Raw genomic sequence first — 7,299 nt, 5'->3', positions numbered from 1 at the left:
TACAAACGAATTATGACACGAATATTTAAGAAAAAAGTACGTATTGCAGGGCAAGCAAAGAAAGCCTTCAGTGTTTCACCAGATGAAACAAAGATTACAGATAATACCTGGCTTAAAATATAAGTCAAATAACTGGTAATGAAAATGGTTTAAATTTCGAAATTATAAGAAAATACCAAATAACTTAATGAATACAGCAAAACAAATCTACGTAGAATGTGCAGATGACGTCCTGACTAGTCTAGTGGTTACCAGAGAGGAAATTATTAAATAAACAAACAAATATAAAAGGACGCAATGGCGATCACAGGAAGTGGTGGTAAGCTGCCACAGCCACAAGGTCACCTGACATTAAGGCAGACAGGATGTCCCCAGGGGACAGTCAGAGATTGCAGGTATTTCAAATATAATGTTTATATGAAACTGTGTGTTAATTTTTATTTTAATAATCATAAAGTTAAGTGAGCAATACTTTCGAGCGTTTCCTGCATCATTCAATTTTTTTATGAAAAAATAGTAAAAATATATTTAGAATTCGGGATGTGGTTACAATACCCCTGAACATGTTTCTTCTCTCTTTTTAGAGGCAACTATGTTTATACGTTCTGCTTCTGGGGGAATCTGGCTCCAAGATAATAAATCTCATAAATCATTTGAAGGACCATCCTTAAGATAAGGAACTAATAATTGGAGAACCAGTGCCTATGGATCTCTTATATAAGTATGATGGAAATCTATTACTGTTTAATGAATGAACTGTAGTTATAATAAATTACGAAGCCTAATCCCTCCACACACTTGGGGGTTTGATTAGTACAGATAAATTAATGCATTTCAAGTACAAATAAATGAAGATTAATACACATGAAATATTGAAGAAAATATGAAATATTGGAGATTTTAAATAATCTTTGGATTAATAAAATATAATATTCTACAAACTACAAGAACGAAATAACAGCTTAGCTGTATGAAGGAAAGCTACCATGCATCGGGATATATTCGTCACGAGAAACTTGTTTCATCAGGCTATCCTGGGAACACTTGATCGAGGCAGCATCATATCTTCCTTATTATTAGCAATTCCAAGCTGAAAGGCGAGTAGTATGTAGAAATCATCTAGAGAGTTATAATACCACATTTTTTAAATAGATGTGATAAAGCCTTGTATATACACTTACTGGTTATTTTTAATGGATGTGCAGCATAACGACAAATTTTCCTACTTATTATGTTGAATGTGATCACAAAAAACAAGGGAAATGAACTTATAGATATGCCGATACTGATGTCTGTGATATAATGAAGCAGTCTCGTCCTCCTAGCGTCCATAGTGGAAGGGATGGCGGATTGATGAGGCGGTAATTTGACCAGCTTCCAGACAATCTCTCAAGCTTAATTCAAGGTTCAAGTATGTTTATTGAGATAAGCAATAAATACATCTCAAAGGGATAGAGTAGCTTAGGCTATTTCTACCCCCCATCAAGCTTAATGGCGTCGCTTGCCAGACCTTCCTCCTTCCCGGGTAGCTCATCATGCGCAGTTTTGCTATGGCGCGCTTAATATTATCTATGATTTAATTAATATCCCGGTTTATAGGAACTAAAGATTATCAGGAATTAGAGAATTAATTTGTCTTATTTGACAATATTAAAATTCTCATTTCATAATAATTAAATGAACGTTGTTCAATATGAGAGAGTGCTGGATATAAATTCAGTAGTATGTGAATGCGCTGGAATAGCAATTGGTATTTGCAAGAATTATTACCAGCTAATAAACAATACTATATAAACGAAAATAAATGTATTATCTGCTTTAGTTCACGAAGTATATTCTTGCAAAAGTGTTATTAAATAATACTCATTAAAGAATGTGAAATTAGGAGAATTTAATATAATTCTTATTAATGTAAATATTTTCCCTTTCGTCATGTGATCTGATGCAACACTTTACTAGAATTTCTGGGGAAATGAGGCGTTATTATGAGTTAGTTAAATCATGTTATTTTCACTACTCTACTGGTTAGTAGTGTTAGTAAAATTATATTACACATTACAAGAATAGTTTCTGAAGGTACTGAATATTAGTAATAAAGTGTTGAATATTTCCAACACTACTATCATACTCCCTAAAGCTAAATCGGAAATTAGAAATTCAATTGTGTTACTCTAAACAGTGCGCTAAACTTTTCCCAGTTCTTGAGCACTTGAATATGAATCTAGTGGTTAAAAAATAATATGATTAAGCCCATTTTAATCAGGAACTCACCCCCGTCTTCAGCAGAGTGAGTGAGGTTTGTTTTCGATCCCTTGTACCAATTGGGTGTGAAACTTTAACAAACTAGTAAATCTTTGAGTTCACACTTATATACATTGTGTCATTATAATGGGCCCAACAATCCAATACATTACATTTACATGCTTACAATGCATAGCATTTACATTGCAGTGTTGCATCCTCAACGGTGCTGTTATCGGCCTCAGTGTAGCATTCTTCCATTAAATGTTCGTGCCGGGACTGAAGCAGGTGCTGGGGCTTTTCCTGGATGAGGAACAGGGGCCAGTGTCATCGTTGGTGCTGCCCATCCTCACCAACCCGTCCTCTTAAAAATAACATCGCTTTTCGCTCGTATGCGCGCTACGGCCAAAAATGGACGTAATTTTCAATGATCTGCTCACAAAAGTGATGTACTGTCCCATTTTCTATTTGAGTCCTCTGGCTTACTCAGAAAAGTTAGGAGAGGAAACTTTCAATTAACATTCTTTATGACGTTTTGAAACTAAAAGGAGAATTTCCTGTCCACCTAACCTACCAGCGGACCCTTAACTTACTGTTTTGGAAAAAAAAAATCCAAAATATATTTTCATTTTTTTTTTTCATTTTCAAGTTAGGTCCATATTTGTCCATACGGGCAAACGGCCAAGTCAGCGGTAATTTGTAAGAGGACAGGTTGGGCCATCTTCAACACATTGTGGGTCTTGCCACTCTTCATGCTCTCCAGGATCATTAACACCATATGGTTTCAAGGCACAGCTGATAATGCATATCGCCAGCGCCAAGGACGTCCCCACCTGATCAGCAGCATCAGTAAACTTGTAGCCAATATTCTCATCTCCATCTTTGTTCAGTTTCTTTTTCTCATTCAGGCTAGCTTGATGAAGCTGGTGCCTCTGGTGGGTGTAGATTTGATCCTGAACGGTATTCACCTGTGTATGGTTAATGCACTATGCCTTTGAGTACAGATGGTTCAACATGGGTTGGGAACTAATCAAGAGATTAAGTTTCATTGAAGAGAACTGGCTGTACTTCATGGGGTTTGGCCTTCCTCTTGCACGAATCACAATGCATCAATCTTCAATGTACATTAGTGGATGTCTCTTTGCTGTGTCACTTTGTTTTCATCATCAGTGCCAACGAGGCTGATCCAGTGCTCAACTCCAATGGTTGCCAAATGCAATTGTTTTCTTTGGTGGTTGGTGTGTCCAACCGCATCATCAAGATTCTAGTCACAAGATATCCTCCACCGACTCCCAGCAAGACTCCTCAGCCATCTCCTTATCGCTCTACTTCCTTTCTTCCCAGTAGACGTTAGGAAGATTGTTTTACTCAATGGAAATTGTTTCAGATATTTGAAGCTGTTATGTGTGACAAAAGCAAAAGTTGCTTCACTAAAGATGCAACAATATTTCATATTAATATTGCTTGACAGGCAGTTGTTCTGTTGTATGCTAAGAATTATTTTGACCCCATGTTAATTGATAATGATTTAGAGATACCATCTCTCTTCCCCAGAAGAGAAGCTACATGTATTAATCCATGGATTTTTTTATATCCACATAACTTGGTCAAATAGGTCATCGACGGGGGTGGTTTCTTATGCCCCCTTACTCACTTAACTGGAACTTGTTCCATCAGCTATGAGAGTTTGTTATTTGGCTGCCTCTCTTGCCATCTTGTGCAAGGGACTATAGTTAGCAATAGTATCTATGAGAAAAATACGCGAATATATAGTAATTTTAAGGTTTTATGATTAGCTTGTGAAATCTATGAAAAATATAGGTCAAGAAATGTGAATGTACTTAAAATAGTGAAATGGAGTGAGACATTGACAGTATGTGAAGAATTTGTAAGCTGATAAATGGCTCGTGAATAAGTGGATGTAAGGACGCCAGACAGCTGAATGGACAACGCTTCGGATTCGTAGTCCCGAGGTTCCGGGTTTGATCCCCGGTGGAGGCGGAAACAAATGGGCAGAGTTTCTTTCGCCCTGATGTATCTGTTCACCTAGCAGTAAATAGGTACCTGGGAGTTAGACAGCTGCTACGGGCTGCTTCCTGGTGGGGTGTATAAAACAATGAGGCCTGGTCGAGGACCAGTCCCAAGGATGCTAAGCCCCCAAATTATCTCAAGATAAGATACATGCCAGTTTATATAGTCCTAATATTAATTAGAGAGAGCCAAAACATATTGCTAAGTGCAGGGGTTTTGATGAACGCAATTTAATTAAGTCAGCCCAAATTAACCAATGTCCTAATATTTTTAATTTTAGCATTGACCTGTACAAACTAGACCTATATTTATATATTGTAGTTACAAATTATAACTATCTACTTAGCGAGTAACTACCTACTTAGCGAGGAAGTCAGTCGACTTCCTCAACACCATCTACTTGAGAATGGTCCAGGACAGACCGAAACGTTGGCGTGCCTTTGTGAGGGAATCTAGATTCCCTCAGCTAGTTTTCCTAGTTTCTAGATTAGGCTAGTCGCTCTAGGGACTCTAGAATCTGAAGCTTTCAAACTAACATATACTTGTGGTGTGTTGAATGAAAGCTTATGTTAAGGACTGTCGTTTGGGACGGGTTAGAGGACTGTGATTGCTCTGTAGAGAGAATTACAGAAATTTTCCTGTTCTGTGAAATAGGATGGGAGTTGAGTGTGAAGTGGTGTAGGGAGATACTTGACTCTCCCAACGGTTTTACAGAGGTGGGGGGGAAAGTGGGGTGACCATTGCCCCCCCCCCCACCATGTGAGACAGTGCGCCCCTTGTCTTTAGGCCTCTCCCTCCTTGTGACGTCACGGGATGCCTGAGGGTGAGATATTTCTTCAGAGTTTCGGACAAGGAACTCGGCAGTCATACTATGTGATTGGGGTAGGCATATCTGCTCCGAGCTGTGTTTTGGCGCGAACAGCTGTGATTGGAAGCGGCACGAGGGAACAGTGCCGGCTTCGTGCTGATTGATCAAGACAAAGTAGGGGGGAGGTATGGGCATTTTGAGTTTCCTTAGCCCGCGAAATCGTCAGTTCGAGCAGGGTAGCAGGTGGACGAGGACGTAGCTGGGTTGGAGGGGGGGAATTTTCCCCCTCCACCCCCGTTAATGGCGGACGTTACCATGTTGTCCAGCAGGGATGGCACTCCTGCCATCCCGGGTTGTGTCTAGGCCCAATTTTCATGAAATTTGGGGCCGATGAGGTACGGAAGGACCAGTAAAATAGCCTCAGAGACAGTGGGCACCCATGAAGCAGCTGGCAGAGCCTCATGGTGTAGCAGGTGGTTCAAATAACCTGTCTAGTGTTGATGAACAATTGGCGGAATACGGGCAGGGCCTCCTAGTGTAATTGTGGTGAGATTACAGGCCCCGGTTGGACTTTGAATTCCGCCAGGCAGCGGCGTCAGTGTGGGGACGCCGCCGGCCAGTCACCCCAGTGTAGAGCAAGGCAGGCTCTGTTTTGATGGGGTTGTTGGTGATTCCCCATCCACGTGTGTATGCCCGGGGGCCACCCCCAGGCCACCCCGGCCACCCCGCCTGGCTGCGCGCCGCCGGCTACCCCAGGCCACCCGAGAGCCGGCTACCCTCCCCCCCCTCTCAGCTCGGGAGGGGCGCTGTGGGCCACGCGGTGGCCACATGCCTTGGCCACTTTCCCAGGACAGCCTAGGGCCACATCTTCTCGACGCACGAGGAGCAAGCTAAGTGTTGACAGCCAGAGAGGTAGTGACCTGGGAAATGAGTGAAATGAGGAGGTGTAGACGTGAGTACAATTATCATTGTGTACAGTGTGATGTGTACCGGTGGAAATTCCCGGTAAGAGTTGTCTCATAGCCCCACCAGGCTAGGGAAGCAGCTGACAGCTACAGACAGACGCAGCTGACGTGCTACAGACAGCTGTCTGTAGCACGTCCAGGTGACTGGTAGGGCGGTACATGGAGATAGATGTTATACACGATACCACACTGTAGATACATACATATATATATATATAAGTGTGTAGACTGACTCGAGTATGTACCGGTCAGTGTAGAGATTTACCATATAAGTGATCCAGCCTGTCGATTCTATATAATCGTTCAGACTTGATTAATGCCATAGAGTACCACATATAAATTATATCATTAGAGGTAGGCAGGCCAGGTTGCAAGGATGTCAGTGGGTACCCTGAGGTCTGTGTAGTTAGAGTTACATTTACCTGATGATATCATTTTCATTGATTATGTGAATGCCATTCCTATATGTTCATTTGCATGTTTTATGTACTGTGTTGTGTGGTGAGTCAGTAGATGTGATTGCTGACTGATTGCCTAATGATGTCATTAGCATGTGGGGTATGCTGATGGCATCATTATGTTGCAGATTTGTGCAGTGTTGTTATCAGTTTATACAATATTATTGCCCTGGGAGCTGTGTTGAGGGTTTAAGGGACTTCTAGGATTATTCAGGGGAATTCACAGTACTTAATGAGAGCAGGCAGTTGTTTTGTTAATTGCCTTGCTGAGGTAAGTGTGTGTTCACAGTAGTCCTTTGCGACGGTTGCAAGAAAAGGGGGACAGTAATATTGGTATACTCTTGTTGTTGCACAACCGTGTGTCATTATTGTGTGGGCACAGTAATTAACGAGTTGCAGTAGCCGCAACCGTATGTGGGCAGTGCATTTGTGCTGTTGCATGCCATTGTAGTGTGACCTATGTAACACTGGGGCTATTTTGTTTCTTTAAGTTGTGTTGAGGACTTAAGGATTCAGTGAATTAATAATTGGGGAATTAACTGGATAAGGGGTGCACACTTATTGTGGAGTGAGTGAGGGCTGTTATGAGAGAACAGCGTTGAGCTTGAGTGAGATACGTCTCGGGAGCAATTAATTGTCCGTGTGACAACTAATTGACCATTCTAGCTAATTATGTAATTAGCCTTCTCATTGCGAATTCATGTAGTGGGAGAGGATCTGTCAGAGTCTGTCAGTACTTGTGTTAACGTAATTTGCTCGAGACTAATTACCTCTCTGGGGTATAGCAATTAGTGGC

The 7,299-nt window shown here is 41.4% G+C and overlaps 1 pseudogene; it reads left to right on the top strand.

Annotated features, from left to right (window-relative positions):
• Positions 1–297: 297 nt before the first annotated feature.
• LOC138364005 (etoposide-induced protein 2.4 pseudogene) lies at positions 298–3,595 on the top strand (annotated as a pseudogene).
• Positions 3,596–7,299: the final 3,704 nt, after the last annotated feature.

The sequence above is a fragment of the Procambarus clarkii genome, chromosome 12, assembly GCF_040958095.1.
Source record: "Procambarus clarkii isolate CNS0578487 chromosome 12, FALCON_Pclarkii_2.0, whole genome shotgun sequence".
Lineage (NCBI taxonomy): Eukaryota > Metazoa > Arthropoda > Malacostraca > Decapoda > Cambaridae > Procambarus > Procambarus clarkii.
This window is presented reverse-complemented; position numbering and strand designations above follow the sequence as displayed.